This window comes from Acipenser ruthenus, chromosome 12 (genome assembly GCF_902713425.1).
Source record: "Acipenser ruthenus chromosome 12, fAciRut3.2 maternal haplotype, whole genome shotgun sequence".
NCBI lineage: Eukaryota > Metazoa > Chordata > Actinopteri > Acipenseriformes > Acipenseridae > Acipenser > Acipenser ruthenus.
In genome coordinates, this window is record NC_081200.1 from 33,725,936 (window position 1) to 33,746,601 (window position 20,666).

The following is a 20,666-nucleotide window of genomic DNA, read 5'->3' on the forward strand; positions in this document are numbered from 1 at the left end:
TTCCAGGTCTCTATTGGTTAGTTGTTGTTAAATCATACCAAGGGTGTGTGCATTGGGGATGCTTGTCACATAGCCTTACTCTCTTTGACCACATAGTACTGTAAATTAATCTAAATTAGATTTTTACAAATCTAATTTTAAATGGATTGCAGAAAAACGTGTTGCAGTTCATTCCAGAATGAAAGAATGTATGTTTTATACAAACATTGGACATTTTTGCCTGGCTGCCCCCCAGTTTGAATTTGGAAAGGTTTCATTGTGTTTTTCTTTTACAGTAAATACATATACTGTACATAGTTTGCCATGCTAGCAAAGCTTCTTACATTTTGTGTGCAAGTAAATTGTAGTGTGAAAAAGCAGTATATTAAAAGACAATGGAATAGGTGTACTAAGATCGGCCAGTCACAGCACAAACATACCGCAATTTGCATTTTAGTTGCGACACTTAGCAAAGTAAACATTTTGTCGTAGGTAATAAAAGAAAACATGTTAATGAAAAGAGCCGCAATATACTAATTGAAATATTTGTTGCAGAAACAGAAACTGCTGCCACAAAGCATTCCCTAAAGAGTCGCAAATAACATTGCAGTCTAGTACATTTCACCCAACTCGTTTGCAACTGGTTTGTGACATTTGCGACAGGTGCAACACTTTAGTAAACTTACGCCAAAATCTATATCATATTTCTATTTTAGAAAGGATTTACTCAGCGTAGCAGCTTTATTTATGATGGGAAGACTAAATCACAAAGAGGTTGATTCAATGACCTTCCTCTGTCATACAGTGAATAAGTCTGTGTTGGAATGTGAACTCATGATCTCTTTGCTCCTATGCCCTTTCTCCAACAACAAACTGCCTGTGTGGAATGTATTCATGCAGTGTACTGCAGGCCTTGAGTCAGTTGTGACAGATAGCTTTACTTGTTGTGATATGACAGTTCTACAGCTGTTTCTGTCACTGTACATTAAAAAGTATTGATACTCCACTTCAGGGACGAATGTTGAAAATAACTAATTGTTAGCTGTGGGGATACTTACTTGTCTGGTGAGATGGAAAATGCCTGCTAGGTAATAAACAACAGCCTAACCTCAAGACTTCACAAGCTGTACCACACAGCTGAAGTATAGAAAAAGCAACACACATGCCCCAGATTGTGGTGTCATTTTTCCATAGAGCAGTGAAGCGTTACCATGCTTCACCCTTAATTAAGCTCTATTCTGTCTTTACTACATTGGACTCTGGCTTTAATGCATTCGAATATAGTGTTTTTGTTTTGCCTTAATTCAGTTAGCAAAATATTAAACAATGGCTATTGTGTCACAAAAGCATAGAAATCAGTTAATTGTTTTTCATGCAAGAAAAGACACGTTGGAAATTGTATTGGACTGCTCACAAACTAAGTGTTTTTGTTAACTGAGAGGGACAAAATTATTTTTAATATTGACAGATCGCAAACAAAAAAAAAGGGTCAGCCAAGCAAACAAAATGCTTTAGTTTATTCAAAGCTCACTCTGGAGCTCAAAGGTCACGTCAATAATAATTTAAATTTTAATTACAAGGTTTTCTCCAATTACTGTATTGAACTTACGACGTTAATGTATTATGGTTTATTAGATTACATAAGGGTCACTGTTTAGGCTGACACTTTGAAAATATATGCTGATCTGACACATGTCTCCAAATGAGACTGATAATATCTGTGATGTGTTTTTCCTTTGATTGATACCAGCAGTTATTCATTAGAGGTGAATGGATTTGATTCAATATTAGATGTCTGTAACAGGACTGAAGCCCTGCACGTGAATAATTGTGTTCATTTTGTTTAAATATGTGTTGAAGAACTTAGAACCTAACGATCCTACCTGCTGTGTTAGGTCGTTTGGAAAAGCTGCTGATCCTTACCCAGCTGTGGGTGCATGTTCCAGTGGAGCATCATGTAGAAACAGGTCCCAAATATGCACCAGCCCTGTGGTCTGGACCATCAGACCTATAAAAGCTAAATTCCTCTGCGTTTTAACCGGGATCGGAGCAATGGAATTAAGAAATCAACATCCCAGACAGCTGTGTGTAGCGTCACATGAGGCGTTTGTGTTGTGTCTCAATGAAAAACCCCAGTCTCGCTACAGTTTGTCTCCTGTCAGTCAGCGACTACCCACACCTATTATTTTACCCTACTGTCTTATCTATTTCCTGTCTATCTAGGGTTGCCAACTCTGACTGAAGCTATTCCGGGAGATTTTTTTTTTCCAACATGGCAATGTCATTAATTGTACTGTTCAACCCGTTCACAATATCAAGCCATCATTTTATTGTGTGTGGGTGTAAGGAGTGTCATTGATTAAAAAAATATATATAACTATATACCACCACTACGAATCCTGAATAAGAAATATTGAAAAACTAGGTTAGCTCAATAATGTATTGGTTAGCTAACGTTATTGTCGATATGATAACTTTATTTCAAACCGAGATAGGATTTCTACATGTTTACCCATCTTTTTGAGAATTAGTTTGCTAGCTACAGAGCAACAACAATGAATAGTTTTATGTTAAACCTTCATACTTAAATGCTTAATTAATTATAATTAAATGTTATGTTGTTTTTACCTTAAAGCTGGGTCACCTGCGGAATGTCGTTGCCCTCGGCTTCCTTCCTTTGAAATCTGTATTTCAGCTGGCCTCTTGCTGCTCTAAGCAACTCCAGGTTCTTTTTTAAGAACTCATGAAAGTCTGCACAGGACATATTGAAGTTCAATTGCACCTGCAGCTCTGCTTTCACAACGCTATCACTCAGTCTGTTTCTGTCCTTGCTCCACAGTTGTGCCATTAAACTGAAAACAGTAGGCATTGGATACAGGAATGGAAAGTGCAAAATAGACCAATTTCAACATTTGTCTGTCACCACTCACTGGCATTTGTCTGAAAACCTCCAACCATCTCTGATCTATTTACTGCTCCTTTGAGACAATTTCTTCTCTTGATTGCTGTAAAACACAGTAGTCATCATACAGCTTGTCAATGTCAATCTTGATGCAGAGTGCTGTAACAAGAGTCTCAAAATCGGACCATTTCACGTCGTTGTCAAGTGAGAGCACTGCCATTTGTTTGAAAACCGATGTTTCGAAATCATACCATTTCTCCAGGTATTCAATGCACCGCGACAATGTCTTATCCGTTTCCTCTCTGAATCAGATGGAGAGATGTTGCCCAAAGTGACTTGGACTGATCTTCCATATAATTTGTCCTATCTTCTTCTCTTTAGTTTTGAACGGAGGCCTTCCATGACACCGTGCAGTTCTGTGCAGCTGACATTGGTACTTTCCAGTTTTTTCACAGCATCGTGCAAAACGTAAACATATCAAAGAGGGAGAGACTCATCTTCTTCCTCACACAATGCTTCCCACATAATCTTGACACATTCTTCTTCTTCCCCCTCTGACAGAAGTATGCCTTCAATGCTGGCCAGCTTTGTAGTGCTCATTCAATAGCGGGCAGAAGTGACAGCCACCTTGTTGGTACGCACCGAAGCACATCTTTGTATTCCATTTCAACAAACTCGAAAAAGGACATAAGAGACTATGTCTTCTTGGCCGAGGAGGAAAACTCGCTGTATACTTTGAGGACGAGTGTTTCTACATCAAAACTCAATGCTCTCATCCCATTTTTGTGGCAATTGTGGATTACATGATATTTGCACCCCACTTGTATCAGTCGGTTATTAAGCTGTTTGAGTTTCAGATACATTGACCTGTGTTTCCCAAAGTTCACAGAGGCATTGTCAGCCACATAAGAAGACACATTGTTAATGCTGAGACCATTCACCTTACTTGTCTTGTCATTGTCATTGTAAAACTCAAGCAAGCCATGCTTAATGAAAAAAACTGTGCACAATCCAAGTCCTTAAGCAAAAGTTCTTGCGATTTTGGTGCCAAATCACTTTCTCTGTTATACTGGTTGCTTTCGTCCATCCACAAGACATTTTTCTCGCAATTTCAGAATAAGGTAAAATTCTTGAAAGCATTGTATTTGCACAGTCTTGGCTTGCATAACTTAAATGGTGCGAAATACTGTGGTAAACTTGCCCCACTTCAGCCACGGTCACCAGATTTTCTTGGGATGAGTCTCTTTTGGTAAAAAAACGATGTGATTTGTGGCGTTCTTTTCTGTTTCTCTGATTCCTTGTGTTTTGTGCTCTCTGCGTGGCTGGTCAGCGCTTCTCTTCCCCTTCCACCGAAAACCCTTGACGACATAAAATTTTGTGAAGCCAATTTTTGAATTCATTTTCTTTGCACCATTTGTCGTTAAAACAGCAAAAATACTTTTTTTCTTTTTCACTGTGCTACTGTTCGAATGCCCCTCACAACCATTCATGATTTTTTTTTAACTGTTAACTAAATAGCTGTTGGAATGTTTCTAGCGCTCGGCAATGGCAACGTTCATGAGCGTACGTGCGCGCGATGGTAGTGCTACCGGTTTACATTACGTATTACGTCATTACGCTGTCAAGGGAAAGAAAAGAACAATCACATGACACCATTATGTTTTAACAATGAATTAACTTCTGTATGAATTATGTGCATTCATTAAATTAATTTTTTTTCTTAAAATATCCTATTAAAATATCCCAGATTTCTTTCAATAGTCACTGGGAGATCGATGCCGATTCCGGTAGACTCCCAGCCAGTCCTGGATGGTTGGCAACCCTATTTCTATCCTGAGTGGTTCTACTTATGTCTCTTAGAGCATCATTATGCTGTATATTTTAAAGCATTCAAAAAAGTACCTCTGCCAATGTTTGTTAAAATTTTTGTTATCACACCTTTATTTCTCAAAAACGGTCAGGAGAATTTAGAACCCTTAGTTCCTTACCACATCCTAAAAAATACATAGAAACGAAGTTACTTTTAACTTGTATATACATTTTATAAACTCAAAAAGAGAAAAAAATAAGAGCAATATATTTGGCATTTATTCCTCAAGTGAAACACTAGCCCGAAGCCTAGCTCCACCATCAAACAAAGGAGAGTGATGGATGACTCCCATAAAATGCTGAATCCTGGTGTTGTTCGCCTTTTTTTAAAAATTCTATTTAACTCAAAGCAAATCTTTTGAACAGTGTTTAGTCAGTACATCTGGTGTGAAATAGCTCTGACAGCTTCATGGGTTGTGTTTCACTTGGTAAAAGAGGGCATGCCATGCTTTGACAGACATTTTGGAGGGGAGAGAAAAAAAATCAATAAGTGTACATTTTATTATTAGCCATTTTGCCTTTATTCCTTTTTCATTGATTTACAGGAGAAAGAAAATACCCATTTACAAGTAACCATTCGATAAGCTAGTTCTCATTTCTTCCAAGTCTGAGGGAGATTGCATTAGCATGTTTGCTTTCCTAGAGTTTAGCAAGCTTTGTGAAAATCCATTCATAATGATTTAGGCTGTGCTCAGAAAACCTATTTGATACTCACCCTGTTTTTTAGGTAATTGTCTGTGACGCAAGGTTGTTCTAGATAAGCTTTTTTACTCAAAACCAGGACATCTATGTAGAACTGCAGTAGAGTTTAATGTCTGTAGATGCCTGCGGATGCCTAACTCAAGTCAAAGATTTCTTCTTTTTATATAAAATGTAGAATCTCCAGTTATTTTTACCTCTGATTTTCTCCCAATTTGGATTTTTTTTTTTCTCCTTCACCGTGGCGTTTCCCAACACAGCTCAGGGACCCGATGCTCAGTGAGTGTCCTCCGATCAAGCCAATCAGTGTCTTTTTACACCCAGGAACTCAGCAGTGGATGTTTGCAGGCTACCGGCCTCTGGAGGACAAAGACCAGCCCAGCAAATCTCCGTCCCCAAGCTTATTCGGCGCCTGGCCTGCAGGGGTCGCTGCAGAGCAATGAGGAGAAACAGTCTTAGCCGGATCCCACCTCCCCAACCTTGGGAGCGCAAAAGCCAATTAGCTCATACAAATATAGACACAATGTCCTTTTTGTAACAGGTTGTAAGTATCTCTGTGTCAACAGGTTACCAGCATTTGTTGTTACCCTTTAATGCTTTACAGTAGGTACATGAAGTACATGCACAGTTTACAGCTTAAAAAGAAATGAAACTGAAAAAAAAATAGAAATGTATTTTGAGCTGTGTCTGAAAGTCAGTCTATTTCAATGTTATTCAGTGATGTAAGGGCTTAGCATTTATTAATTCTGACTTGCTCAATAGACTTCTACTGCCTGTGGTGTTTGCCTCATTTACAGAAGTGTCTCAGGTATCGAGAAGAAATATTCAGTCCCCAAAGCCATTATTTCTAAGTAGGATTTAAATATGCTGTTGCAAGGATTCTGCAGGAAATACAACCCAGCTGCTTAAATGAATCAATAAATGACAGGTACACCAACTAATTATGCATTGTTCCTGTCTCAATGTAGACCTCAAATAACTTCTTTAGTTTTTTTAAATGTCAGAGGTTCTTAATATGTTACACAGTCAGTGTGGACTTACAGCCCTTCCAAACCACAAGTTTTGTGGGCAGGTAAAAGCTCTGATTCTCTCAAACATGTAATATCAATTATTAATTAAGACTTCTTGCAATGTATGATTTTGTTTGCTTGAACTAGATGGATCAAGCGTGGTCTGCTTGGGAACTAGGGCAGTTAAATGATACAGACTATTTTGGTGAATAACAGGTTTATGTGACACATCTAAAAAGTGAAATGCAGTCATACAATACACAGTTTACACCTTTGGTTCACAAAAATGACCTTTATTAACAGGCCTGGATTGCTGAGCCTACCCATCTGGAATAATCTGATGCCCACAGTTGTGTAGTTTGGCCTTTCGGTAAAGCTTGCTTTTATGCTGTCTGTGACAATCAGCTATAACATGACAGAGTGTAAGACTGATGACAGGGAGCAATCCTATCATCCCATGAAAAAGAGCTACCTATAGGAAGAAAAAAAAATCTCAATAAACCTTGTCACTTCCAACAGGGACATTCATTTACTTTCGATTTTAAACCAATATGTGAATAACACACAATAGAAACAAGACATTGATTTAAAACTACAAAGAAGTCAATTAGACTGGATTATCCTTGAATATATCTTTTTTTTTCTAAGACCTACATTGAGTGGCTAGTTTGGTTATCTGTACCCAATACAGGTGTAATGCTATTTTTTATCAAGTATTGACAAAAATTGGTTTGGTAATGGCTTACACTTATTATCACACGTGATCTGTAATTACTCAACTACACTGCTTTTTGTCAGGAAGAATACTCTAAGGTTTTTCAGAATAGTAATAGGAAAAGGAATAGAAATAGGTAATTTCTTGCCTTGACCTTGTGGCTTGTTTGGCCATAAAGCAGAACAGACATCACTTGAGCTGGAAATTAGTTTTTTTTAGCTTCAGTGAATCAGGAGATGACATAATTGTTCAGCTCTGAGTAGTATACTTCTCTTAGTCAAAGGCAGGTGTGGGGAAATGATAACATAGCCAAATAGTTGTTAAAATTCAGTGTGCACGACTTCTTGTAATTGAGAAAAATAATGACCTGTAGAACTAGTTTTTGAGACGGCTCCTGCCACCCAACTTTCTCCCCTGGAACGAGAGCCTTGTGTAATATGAGCTTTTGTATCAGTTGGCTAGACATGCTATCCAACTCAAAGGTTATGAACAATATCAAGATGTCTGGGATTGGTACCTATAGTGACTTTTGGATTCTTAACTTTGTTGGGGCCTGAGAAGCAATATGGATTAGTGGGTGTATTTGTGTATTAGTAGAAAAAACCATCAAATCAATATTGTAATAAGATACAATATTATTATTTTTTTTTTTTTTACACTGAACAAATTCCTTGATGACATTTTTATGTCATCAAGGAATATATTACAACAAGTTTTTAGAGATGTCGTACGTGTTTGTATTGCAAACAGGGAATGTAAGGTTAATATTTAAATCAATTCCTTTACATTTGTAATCGGAAAATAAACTTTTTAGTTAATCAAGACCCATTTCCAACTAATCTGCATGTTAATGGTGACTTATAACCTTTAAAATGGATGCACACAGATCAATTGTTTTGAATGTGTGTTGATCAACAATCACCTGTAAAAGAGAGGATTGCTTTGCAATTTAACTATTCAAAAAAATCTATAATAATAATAATAATAATAATAATAATAATAATAATAATAATAATAATAATAATAATAAATAGAGTACTCTGGCTTTCCTCCTACTCATAGTCATTATTATCAAAGGAAAGAGGATTAACCAGCAAGTTTGTGAACCAGAAACTAAATCATCTAATTGTAACTTTTAGTGCAGTGCCAGGACTGAAAACCACATCATTACAGTATCGCTTTGTTATAGTGAGACACTCTGTTGCTACTTTATCTCTGTGATATTTTAAAAATAAAACAGATAGCTAAATCAGCAGAATACTATATGTCCCTGATCACTGCTAGAGAAAATACAGACAATATCACTGGACTGTAGCTAATCATTTGCAGTGAGAAGTGAAAGACACCATAGAAACAAGCAAACAAAAAGTCTCTTGTATGAATGATATCCACACACATTAAAAGTGAGTTTGGTTGCATTGTAGTTTCTGTGTACATTTTTTTGTGATCAGAATATTTGTTAGATCTATTCCATGTCAAATGGACGAATAGTCGTATTGTTTGTCTTCCCAAATGTACTGCACTGTATACTGTATATGTAACTGGTTGCATTTTAATAAGAATTCCCAAACATTGGCACTGACATACAGTATGTTAGGATGATACCTATGGAGATTGAAACCAAAGCTGGGCCATTTTAAGGAGCTCATTCCTTCTAAAGTATTTTCTTACCATGTGTGAAAGAAAATTAAAAAAACAATCTGTGAATGTGCCTTTAGAAATAAGAATGCAATTCATGCAGTAATTCCAAATAGCTGAATGTTATCTTAGATGATAGATTAGGGTTCTGTAATGAAAACAAATTAAATACATGATTTTCCTCATAAATTGATTATTTTTATACATTACCCACACAGAGCCATGCAATTTTCATTTTAGGCCTCATGAAAATCAATACCTGTATTTTTAAAAATATAGCCTTTCTGCTAATACACTGATACACTGAAGACACAAGATGGAGTGCATTATAAACTTTATGTAAATAAGCTCACTTTAAAACACCATGATGCAATGGGTAAATAGGTTACAATAAACTCACTTTAAAACACTGTGACGCAATGGGTAAATAGGTTACAATAAACTCACTTTAAAACACCGTGACGCAATGGGTAAATAGGTTACAATAAACTCACTTTAAAACACCATGATGCGATGGTAAAATAAGTTACACCACTAAGATGGTAGGGAATCTGATATTAACAATGTTCCTTTTATTGCAGGATATCTGAAATGCACCAAAGCTACTGAAGACCTTCTGCAGGTTATGTCTAAAAGTAAGTTCAACTTAAGTAAACCTTCATTTTTAGTTTTGTAGTTCTAGAAAATAACATTTTTGCATTACTTTTTTTCAACAATTACACCAAGAGAAAACTATTTAGCAAAGTCAAAAAGTATATTATTATTATTATTATTATTATTATTATTATTATTATTATTATTATTATTATTATTATTATTATTGATTTTTTTAAATAGTTCAATTGCAAAGCAATCCTGTCTTTTACAGGTGATTGTTGTTTGCATTGAGCGTATAGTGCATACTCCGGTTATGAGCATATCCTCACACTCATCCTGAGCCCATGCAATTATGCAGAGTTGACTGTATGTGTATATATATATATACAGAGTTATAAAAATAGTGAACAGCAATGACAAATCAACCATGTGCGCTTTGCTCGATGCCGTTCGTAGAGACGAAGTTGGTCACACACTCAAAAATCTCTTCATCTATAAGACTTGACCGTTAATATTATACATCAGATTCCTCTTACATTTTGTTTAAAAAAAACGTTGATTTATTATTGAAACAAAACAAAAAACAAACACAACATGTTTCGACACATAGTGTGTCTTCATCAGGTGTTACAGAAATTGTCAATTAAAAAAACAGCTTTATCATATATGATAGATAATGGGATAATAGCCATAGACATTATTTAAAGTTACAGATGACAATCATACCATTCATTAATTGAAAATGGTTTTAGAATAAATTGTTACTCCATACATAGTGTAATTATACAATAATTAAACTCAAACAGCAATATATTAAAACACTTTAGAATACAGCATTATATTTTGCTATATGTTACAGATCATACTACATAGTTAACTTAAACACAGTTATTTAATACTAAAGATTGGAAGACATTGAAACATGATTCTCAACCCGGGAAAAAACTTTGCTGTGCATGAATGCCTTCTTGAGTATATATGGTCCACAGCAGTTTTCCTTTTTAAAATGTTTTTCTTTTATATATATGAATCAGTCCTTAGAAATTCTGGCATGTGATTTGTTAAAACTTCATCACATGACTAAAAATAGATCCAACTATTGCCCCCCGTATGCTGCTTTCGGTCAAAAGTTTGACCCTCTAAAAATGATATCATCACACTGAAAACGCTTCCTCTCTTCATACAACAAAGCAACATGGCAGACAAACCTTCTGTAACAGCTATATTTATACAATCATATTTAGTACACAACCTTGCCTCACTTACTTTCCTGACTGATTCATAGAACAAATATGGACTGCAGACCTCAGCTCATAGTGGGAAACTAAAGGCCCCTCAGGAAGAACTATAGTTGCCTGCAGCTTCGGGCATTATAGTCCCCTGTTGGTAACTATAGATCTTACCTCAGGGGCCCTAGTTTCCCACTATCAGCCTCCTCTCCAGTCCATATTTACTATACAATAATAGAGGGGCTTCAGTGAGTTACAGGAAAATAATTCCATCCAGGGTTTCTGTGACGCCATAAATTACGAGAGCGAAGGTCGAGTTCATAAACAGTCACAGAAACCCAAGATGGAATTGTTTTCCTGTAACTCACTGAAGAGGCACATCTATTATTTTTTATAATACATGGATACCCTTGTGATGCTAATATTAAAGAAGACGAGGTTCAGCAGTACAGTTTTTTTTTTTTTCATTTTGTTTTAAATAGTGTTTTTCAGTGCTGTACAGACTTTCTATGTTGTTATCCATTTAGTTTCTCTGAGATACGAATGTACCAGCTTTACATCTTTTTTTTTTTAATGTATTCTCATTTTGTTGATCATTAATGTACTTTGGGTGTTGTTGAATGATTGAAAGTTCAAGTATATTTTCCTCTAGAGGAATTATCGCTTTTTGATGTCAGTACTGTTTTTTTAAAATGCTCAGGATGCAAATATAGCCTTCATCCATGCATTATATATATGGTTAGTCCTACATGATTTTAGATTTTATCATAAAACATAACAATGAAATGAGGTCCATATCTTTATGTGCGCTAATACTGTTTGTAAAAAAAGTCAGAGCATGTAATACATTAGTCATGTTCGTTAGATGCTCAACTGCATAAATGAAACAGTGGTCTGAGGCAATGAAGTGGATGAAGAACACTGGACTGCTTTATTTCTCAGGTCATGGATTTAAGCAATGTAAACAACACAATATGTGTATGTTCTTTTGATGTCAATTACTTCAATAAAATAATGTAATATACATTCCACTATAGAGTAGCAATAGTTCAGTTACCATACTTTACCTTTGGCTAGTATTATTCCTACCATAAAGTGAACAAGTTTGAGGTTGCATGTCAGGGTGTCATTTTTCACCACATAGTGCCCATTGATAATGACCTTTGGCAAACCTAGACTCATCTTGCTGTCCCTCTTTCAGATGGCACTCCAAATGCAGGGCTATTTCTGAGAGAGACTCTTTTTAAATGTTCTATAAGTATTTCAATCATTTAACTCACTTAAACCCAAGGAGTCTCAATGGGCACAATGCTCTAAAAGTGAAAAAGCTAAATTGCTCATGCTCTTTTATTTTTAAGCTGTTATCTCTGGCTTCAGGGAGGAACAGCAGATGGCATTTGGGAAATAAGGATTGTACTAGTATTAAATTAATAATAGCTGTCAAAGTTCTGTTGTGTGAGCTATAATGGATAGAAAATATGTTATACATGGACAAACAATTAAAAAAGAATGCCATTTTTAACCTTCACGTATGTCCAGTGCTCAGTAAGGAGGTCTGTGTATATGTGTCTGTGTATGAGTGCAGCCCTTGCCAGGGATTCATGAATGAAGCTTCTTATAAGGAGTTTAGGCTCGGACACCACTGTCAATAACCATGACACTGCTGATAAAAACTTAAAAGAAGCAAGAAATCCTATTTTGTATATGCACTTTATTGTTGCTTGGGAAACACTGCTGTCATTTCTTGTCAATTGTACCATAACTGTTCTCTGGCATTAATTGCACTCCAGACCACTCTATTAATCAAAACACAGTGTTTATAGGGAAATTGGTTATTATGAGAAATGTTACAGGATAGCTAGGCATCATTAGAACTTATAACGATCTGTTCCAGATTCAATTGTGCGCCCCCCACCCCCATTGTAAAAGCTGCAGTGTACTGAGAAGTTTATTCCACCAAGGCCTAAATACAGTAAAATCTAGGGACTCCTGATGCCAATGGCAATCAATGAAACCTTTCTCAAAGAACAAGCTTCATAAGTGGGCTACTTATAACAAAACGATAGTGTTTCTGTTAAAATAATAGATACCGCGAAGTGTAAACACTGCACTGTGTGTATAAATCAGTGGGGCAATGCTTCTAATGACTAGCAAATATACACATGCTGATAGTTTAGTGCTAGACAATACAGCATTGAATCCCTTTATTATAGTTGGATAACTGACGTGGTGTATCTTTATAAGGTATCTTTCAGCTAGAAGAAAAAAATAAACAAAAAGGGGAGATTGTATTAGTTGATAATAGTACAGCTATGGCCTATGGCATCAACTTATAGAATTAACAAATTTTGCTTCATATAAGTCGAATGAAACCTGCTGAACAATGTTATATTAACATATTGAATTACATATGCTTTGTAATTTTCCATATACTTAAGAAAAGCTGACAAAAATTGAGGCTTTTACAATATAATTTTGTAGTGATTTGATTACATGATGTTAGATAAAAGATCTCAATTATGTTCATATAGCTGTTAATTTTTTTTTCTTTTTTTTTTTTTAATTATGTCTCAATCTTAAAATTCTAGGTGATGCTAAACTTTTGGGCATAGCTATATATTTTCATGTTTTAGTATTTATACAATGGAATAAAAATTCCTTGAAATAGAAATAAAAGTGTGTGTGGCTCTGAACAGTGTCATACAATAATTCAATAAGCAACAGCTAGACAATAGACATATTTCCCCCATGAAACTTGATATTAACATTATTAAGTTAAAATGATTAAGAAAATCAATTGTGATTCAACTTGTCATTGATAATTCTTATTCTAGACTGTACAGACTATTGATGTTGTGTAATTTTGTATTTACAGCATGGTGTGGGATGTATGATACTGACATACTTGTCTAAGCTGTAATACTTTACAAGAAATTGCAATCCGTGCAATCTGAGCTGCTTGTAGTTTAAACTGAAAGCTGGAAACTGATTAGGTGATGGGAATGATAAGTAGAACAAAATAAGTAGAACTTTATAGCTGTAAATATATCTGTTATTTTCCACTACTACAAATAATGCGCATGGAAGATCACAAACCAGTTTTTTTTTTTCACTCAGCAACAAGGGAAATAAGACATGATGAAGAGCACAGAAGATTGGCCAGTTCTTGGTACTGCCAGAAAAATGACCCTGTAATTGACAAATGCTTACTGAAAGAGAGGAGCAAAATCTGGGTTAGAATAACAGCAAATGTATTAATATTTTCTTGGACTGAAACAAATTCTTAGTGTGATATGAGCTGTGGCGTGCCCAGAGGTAATTAAGCAGTCATGGCTCTTAATTTTTATAATCTTTTTGTGTATATTTGGAAATCACTGAGCTATAAATTCATCTGGTACCTGCCTGTGGGAGACTCACCTGAGTCTAATGAAGTTTTCTCATATGTTCAGAATCTCCTGACTGAGTGTAATGTTCTAAGCATCTAAATCTACGAGGGGATAGCTTGGACTAGACTGAGACCACGATGGCTGAAGTGAAGGTCAGGTCTGGCAAAGTAAACCAGATGTACAGTAGGGTGTAAATAAGCCTCAAAGTAGGAATGTCAACAAACAGGTCATGTAATTGCACTTAACCAAAGGGTCTGTAATTTTTACTTTTGTTCAAGGACATTGCATTCTAATTTACCATAAATCTCCAAATAAAATGCACCTTTCTGCATTTAAAAGTGATACTGAAATACTATTCCCATTGCATTGTGTATGCAGGATTCATTCTAATTTAAAAATAAATTGCAATCTGTAATACAAGAAGCATAATTACAAATTGTTTCCAGGTGACTTAGTAGTAATTCACTTACCTACTTGACAATTTAACAACAGATGGAAGGCAATGATAGATGAAGGCCCCTCTGTATGAGAAAGTAAGATGACCCAGATTTGGAATGTGCACAAAAAAAGTCAAGTGGATCTCCCCCCAAAAAATAGCTGAAATATGATAATTAGATTGGCTTGACGTTGCTGCTGCCATTGCTAAAAACGAAACCCAGAAAAGTAAAAACAAATAAATTAAAGGCTATGGTTGGCTGCATAGGTTTTACAGGCCATTAACGTGACCATGACAAAGAGAAAAAAATGCACTTTAAATTAAACCTGTCAAATTTACCTTCCCAGAAAGGTATAGATGTCACTGCCCGGTCTGATGGAGACTCGAGTGTTTGTTATAAAAATGACTTATGTCAGCCATTCAGACACTCATTTCCAAAAGATTTCTCAGAGGGATTGGTGGGAAAATGAGTTGAGGCACGCCAAGGCTATGCTGTAATGAGGAAAAATAGTGTCAGGTTCTTCTTCTGACAAATGAAATAAGACAGTCTGAGTTAGCTAGGGCTGTCTGAGGTGTTATTTCACTGTGGGGACTCAGCAGCAAATGAGGTGCCACACTGAGCATGTGGCAGAGGGGGGCAGGAAATTGTGCTTTTTCTCTTTCTCATAAACCTTTAAAATTTAGAAGGAAAAACAAGAAAATCAAGTATCTTGTAACGGAGGTAACAGTTGATTTGTACAACCATTTGTACGTTTTTACACCACATTTCCATAGGAACTCCTTACTAAAAGAGGTACACAGACAATAGAAAAGTATTAATTTGAGTGCTTGCAGTAGAAACCTGAAGCTAGGCATGCAAACAGGACAGATATACAGTGATGTACCATCACATTTTCAGGTACAGAATGGCCTTTTTCATTTCTTGGGCTTCGGAGAAAATACATTTATGGTTTGATAGCACTGAGTTATCCACACCACTTTTGCAGCATCTGGTTTTCTATACAATTTGGTGTGGTTCAATTATACAGCGATTCAGATTGCTCTCCTCAGGCATGCACTCAGCCATTTGCTATGGAAAGTGTAAAGGGTCCTGCTGTGTTGTGTGATGCACTTTTATAAAAACCCAGCAGGTCAGACAAGCTTCTCATATCTCAAGATGTCTACGTTTGAATGGTTGCAAAAGTATTTCCAAAAGTAAATGCTGTGCAGTTTTAGCTAAAATACTGTGTTAACACAGTATTCATTATATAATAACACAGTATTCACTATATAATATGCAGATGTAATTTCTTTGTGATACTGATTTTTTTTTAAGGCTATTGCTAATTTTGAAATCCATTAGATCCCCTGCCTTGCCTATTACATTTTGTGCAATTCATATTAGTTAATTCATTCAGAAATTTACTGAGCATTTTATGTCAGAGCTGCCGAAAGGCCCCTCCGGGGAGTGACGTCTTCGGTCCCGCCTCCCGAGGGAACAAACAGTCACTCCACAGAGCTCACTTTCTCTTTTGCATCGAACCCACGGAAGCGATCAATGCGACCTTGCAAGGTTTGGGAGTCGTCTTCTCTTTCAGGGAACCAGGGTTACATCCGGAACCTAACGTTCCCTTTCAATTCGAAGACAACCACCAACCAATACCTTTTAGAAAAGTATACCAAAGCCGTCGTGAGGGAGCGTGAGCAGAGACAGCAGACGAGGGACGTCTTACTACCGCAAAACTAGAGTTTGTGGTGCGAGCATGCAACTTCAAGGACCCTCCTCCATAAATGACCTTGTGGAGGAGGCCCTAGCGTTCTGCAGTATACTAACGACTGCGTCTGAGAGCCCTAAGGTGACATAAAATGCTCAGTAAATATCTGACCTGTGGCAGGCATATCCCCAAAGTATTGGTTGGAGGTCATCTTCGAATTGAAAGGGAACCCCAAAAAAAGTGGAAAAGCATTTTGTGTATCATATGATTTATGGGGGCTAAATTCTACATGCACCCACTTACTTCCTTGTAATAGAAGTTGGTCACAGCAGGTCATGATGCTCCACTGAAAAGGGATTTGATACAATGACTCTAATAGCCCTTTGTGCTCATACTTTACAAGGCATAAATTACCTTTTTGAATCTTATTATAACAAATTGGAATTTCAGATGGTTAAGCAAGGACATATCACATCGCTAATGGATCTTATCAACAACTGAACTGAACAGATAAGACCTTTCTTTTCGTTCTTGTGTTCTTAAATGGTCACCTTCTTCACAATCGGTAACTGAAAGGGTTTCTCTGCAAAGTACCGTGATCTAGGGCAAGGACATTATGCCTATTCAGAGCCTATGTAGCTACTGTACATTGTGTGACATTGTCCATTTAACAACAGATAACTACTGGGGGGGGAAAAAAAAAAAACAACACTTTGGTCTTTTTTCCCAAATATGGCATGCAAGTCTATACAGTATACTGTTCATATTTTAGATTCTGTTACTATAGAATATAAGAGCTATTGTTATAGTTGGAAAAAGTATTACAGCTTGGATGAGGTAATGTATCATCCAGGTTGGGAAATGCAAGGGACCAAGCCTAACCTTGTAAAGCAGAATCAATTGTGCTATGTACTGAACAACAGTCCTCCAATCACTTAAGTGGTACTTAAGAACTAAGTGGTTACAGTCCGTGGAATTTGAATGTGTCAGCGGCTCAGAGGATTATGAAGTCCACGCCGTGGGCTGTAAATGAGACTTCATGAAAAGAGCCCTGGTTAGGGGTTTGAGGGTCACTGTATGTGACAGGATGGCACAAGGGATGAGGCCCAGAGACAGACTGCAGTTCAAACAAGAGACTTTTATTAAATAAAAAACACAAAATAAACATGCACGAGGGCCAAACAAAAAGGTTTTTAAAACACAGACAATAAACATGAAGCAAAAACTTACAAAAATAAGGCTTCCAGGCTGAGCTTTGCCTTCACTGGATTGCAAAACTAACAACTATTCCAGCACACAAAGAAAACCACCCTTACTTCCTCAGGTACCGAGAAGCTGAGGCCTCCTTTTATGTCAGGTGGCTGGGTGCTAATTGATTGTTAATTATTCCTGGGACAATAAACCTGGGCAGGGAGGAGAATTTGACCCCATCCCTGCCAGTATTTACAAGGGCAGAGCCCTGCTCTGCAACAATGTACTATATCATCTACATCACAAACACACATTCATCACAAACCACTAATAAGAGACATAGTCATACAATATAATTAATCAGGCATTTATTCACCCTTGTTTTATAACCATAACAAATAACTCAGCTTCAGGCGTAATATCTGACCAAACACCTGTCTATGAAACAGCAGTGTGCAGTAAATCATGGCATCCAGCTGGACTACTCTGCAGAGACAGGAACAGAGACACAGATCTCCAAAACAGCAACATCTAAATAACATTCATCTATACTGCCAGGCTCTTGAAGCAGATCTCAAACTGCAATAGCCATCCTTTCTAAACTGTCATAGCATGCTGACACAGCTTTCAAACCTGTCCCTGAAACATGAAACATGGCAATAATAAATAAAGAAAAAAAAAACATATAAAAATACTCCACTTAAAAGAAGAGTGTTTTAACCTTGCAATGCTTAAGGAATAGACCTTTGTAACATTTGTAACTTATTTGAATGCAGTCTCTAAATCTCACTGAGCACAAAAGAATAACAAGCTCATTTGACATTGCCAAGTATACTCACCTTGTGCCGAATACACTAGAGGGTGTTAGGATGCTTGATAGTGCCATTTAGAAATAAAGTGCATATAACAATTTTGTAAATAAAAATAACAGGTATCAATTGAGTTTCAGGTTCAGTGATGTCACTAAAAAAACAATATACAGTGATGTGTTTTGGTACTGTCTGGAAACAAGCTATGGGGAACACAATGATGCAGTAAAAAAAGCCCACATGGGGATTTGTTGAAGCCTCTAATATTTTTAATAAAGTATGAGCCGTTATCAAGCTGTGTTTTTGACTCAGCTCATTTATTCAACATTGTATCACTCAATATTGTTAATTCTCATACCGGTAGTAAATTAAATCATTGTGATGTTGAGTTCCCTTGTGTTTCTTCTGTGCCAGTACCATAATACAGCCCTTTTCATCATCATCAAGATAATACACAGCATATGTGGATATACCCCAAGGAACTATTTACCAGCCCTGTACAACAGGTTAAGTAATAAGATCGGTGCAGCATTTCAGAGACTGGGACATATCCACTTGAGCCTGGACGACTGATTTCAGACAAAATGCACTGCTGAGTTTATGCATTTTGTGTTTGTGTGGGGAAGAAGGGAGTTGCCAAATACCTGTAGTTTTGAGAGGGAAATAAGTGGCCAACATAACTAAAATCACTCAACTGTATTTTGAACATGTTTAAAAAAAAGAGATAAAACGAAAGTGTATCCCACCCTTATGGAAAAAAACATATATTTTTAATATATGGTAGAAAAGTATGATCCTTGTATTTTTCATATATAGAAATTGGCCCATTTTTTATATATTTAAAATATATGGTGCACCATATAATTTCATTAGTCTGTAATCCATATAAAATAAATATATGGATTACAGACTAAAATATATATTTAAATATATCCCATATATTTTAAATATATAAAAAGAAATATGAAAAATATAAGGACCATACTTTTCTACCATATATGAAACATATATGTTTGTTCCATAAGGGCAATCACAGGGTTATCTGAGGTACAATATACTATTTATCTTACATATTTCAGAAGTACATATTTTCATTCATGTAGCGGCCTCAGTCGACAGCCATGGCTATTAAATTGCTTACTGGTCAAAATCAATAATGAAAGTTATGCGCTTAGAGGAAAAACAGGTAGTTTGACACATTAGAGTCAGAAACTCTGGGACTGTCTGCAGTTAGATCATTTTACAGGCGTTAGGTTGATGCTTCAAAATCTATATTTATTTATTCCTTTCACAGCAAAGGATTCCATATAGTCAAGTCTGTTTTTCATCAACACCAATTTTATATAACTGTTTTTGTTATTCTTATTTATGTTTTTCTATTACTTAAATACATGGGTTCATATCATGCCTATGTGTATATTACTGTAACAACATTTCATTTGACATACATTTTTTTGTATAGGTGTTCTCGGTTTAGAAAGTGATTTAAATGGATCTCCTCCTAGCTGCTGATGAGTTAATAACACTGACATCAGCATCGGATTGTGTTTATTGAATTAAATATTACCTCTCGACTACTGAGCTTGAACAGTAAGATGTTCGTCTTTGAACCGTATGGTTTGCAGTTTGCACCCAGCCCTTGCCTTTCCTTTTAAGTCAATGGGCTGAGATGCCAATTCATTACACAATCCAGGGAGACTTATTTTGTAAATTAAATCCTTTTGTGAGTAAAAACAAAGGGATATTAAATTTGACTTTTAGGTCAGATTAATGATTGAAAATAATCAGGGTTTTAGATATGGAATTTAACCTGGAGTAAACATGATTTGTATTTATTATTAATGTAGTTATTCTGTGGGCGGTTGTGGTGGGTGGGGAAGGGGGCTGATAGTGAGGGAGAGCTTAAAACAAAAATTGCCGACTGACATCGCACACTAATAAATAATGTGTTTGGAAGCACACTGTTTATAAAAACAATGGCAAAAGAAACCAAAAACACATTAGTTTGAGGCAGTGTGACCGCAGGAGGTTTACATTATGTTCATGGGTATTGGACATACCTAGTAACATAGTGTCAACTAAAATCCACCTTCAGCTATATCATTGTTCTTTTAAATGGTCTGCCATCTATCCCCACTGTACCTGCTAACAGTTTTAATGTTTTGTGTTAGTCCAGGGATTCTTTTTTTTATTTTAGTTAGGGACTCATCCTTATTCGCAGACTTTAATTTGTTGTTGAAACACACTAAATTGAAATGATAAATATTATAAATCCTTTTATATATGCAGCCTTTGTCTTTCAACTCAAAATTGATACATTTGTAGTATACAGTGCATTGCATTTAAATTTAAATAGACACAAAATTAGATTTGGCAAATGGGTTTATAGTAATTTCCAGTACCAAAATATGCTTAGAGAGACTTATGTATAGGTTTCTGTAAAACCTGTTATTAAAGCTACACACTTCCATAAACCAGGGACAAAATTGTGTGTTACCTGAATCAAAAACAT

General features: G+C 36.1%; 1 protein-coding gene across 4 annotated transcripts in view; it reads left to right on the forward strand.

Annotated features, from left to right (window-relative positions):
• The window catches only part of LOC117416819 (tenascin-R-like), a 117,904-nt gene that overhangs the window by 22,495 nt on the left and 74,743 nt on the right, over positions 1–20,666 (forward strand). For all 4 annotated transcript variants that reach the window (XM_034028220.3, XM_034028225.3, XM_034028224.3 and 1 more), the window contains exon 2: positions 9,394–9,447. The gene's annotated coding sequence lies outside the window, so the exon portion shown is untranslated. The remainder of the gene's footprint in view (positions 1–9,393; positions 9,448–20,666) is intronic.